This window comes from Arachis hypogaea, chromosome 20, assembly GCF_003086295.3.
Source record: "Arachis hypogaea cultivar Tifrunner chromosome 20, arahy.Tifrunner.gnm2.J5K5, whole genome shotgun sequence".
Taxonomy (NCBI): Eukaryota; Viridiplantae; Streptophyta; class Magnoliopsida; order Fabales; family Fabaceae; genus Arachis; species Arachis hypogaea.
Genome location: NC_092055.1, coordinates 41496709 through 41498207, shown reverse-complemented (window position 1 = coordinate 41498207; position 1499 = coordinate 41496709).

Sequence of the window (1499 nt, the reverse complement as noted above, 5' to 3'; positions counted from 1 at the left end):
TGAGTGCAGGGAGGTCAGAATCCAACAGCGTCTGCAGTCCTTTTTCAGCCTCTGAATCAGATTTTTGCTCAGGTCCCTCAATTTCAGCCAGAAAATACCTGAAATTACAGAAAAACACACAAACTCGTAGTAAAGTCCAGAAATATGATTTTTAAATAAAAAAATAATAAAAATATAATAAAAACTAATTAAAATATACTAAAAACATACTAAAAATAATGCCAAAAAGCGTGTAAATTATCCGCTCATCACAACACCAAACTTAAATTGTTGCTTGTCCCCAAGCAACTGAAAATCAAGTAGGATAAAAAGAAGAGAATATACAATGAATTCCAAAAACATCTATGAAGATCAGTATTAATTAGATGAGTGGGGCCTTTAGCTTTTTGCTTCTGAACAGTTTTGACATCTCACTTTATCCTTTGAAGTTCAGAATGATTGGCATCTATAGGAACTCAGAATCCAGATAGTGTTATTGATTCTCCTAGTTAAGTATGTTGATTCTTGAACACAGATACTTTATGAGTCTTGGCCATGGCCCTAAGCACTTTGTTTTCCAGTATTACCACCGGATACATAAATGCCACGACACATAACTGGGTGAACCTTTTCAGATTGTCACTCAGCTTTGCTAGAGTCCCCAATTAGAGGTGTCCAGGGTTCTTAAGCACACTCTTCTTTTTTCTTTGGACCTCGACTTTAACCGCTCAGTCTCAAGTTTTCACTTGACACCTTCACGCCACAAGCACATGGTTAGGGATAGCTTGGTTTAGCCGCTTAGGCCAGGATTTTATTCCTGTGGGCCCTCCTATCCACTGATGCTCAAAGCCTTAGATCTTTTTTATCACCCTTGCCTTTCGGTTTAAAGGGGTATTGGCTTTTTCTGCTTTTTTTTTTTGCAAGCTTTTCACTGCTTTTTCTTGCTTCAAGAATCAATTTTATGATTTTTCAGATCATCAGATAACATTTCTCCTTTTCCTTTCATTCTTTCAAGAGCCAACAATTTTAACATTCATAAACAATCAAATTCAAAAATATGCACTGTTCAAGCATTCATTCAGAAAAATAATAGTATTGCCACCACATCAAGATAATTAAACTGTTTTAAAATTTGAAATTCATGCACTTCTTTTTCTTTTTCAATTAAAAATATTTTTCATTTAAGAAAGGTGATGGATTCATTTTTATAGCTTTAAGGCATAGACACTTAGACACTAATGATCATGTAATAAAGACACAAACATAAATAAACATAAAGCATAATTTTCGAAAAACAGGAAAATAAAGAACAAGGAAGTTAAAGAACGGGTCCACCTTAGTGATGGCGGCTTGTTCTTCCTCTTGATGATCTTATGGAGTGCTTGAGCTCCTCAATGTCTCTTCCTTCCCTTTGTTGCTCCTCTCTCATGGTTCTTTGGTCTTCTCTAATTTCATGGAGGAGGATGGAATGCTCTTGGTGCTCCACCCTTAGTTGTCCCATGTTGGAACTTAATTCTCCT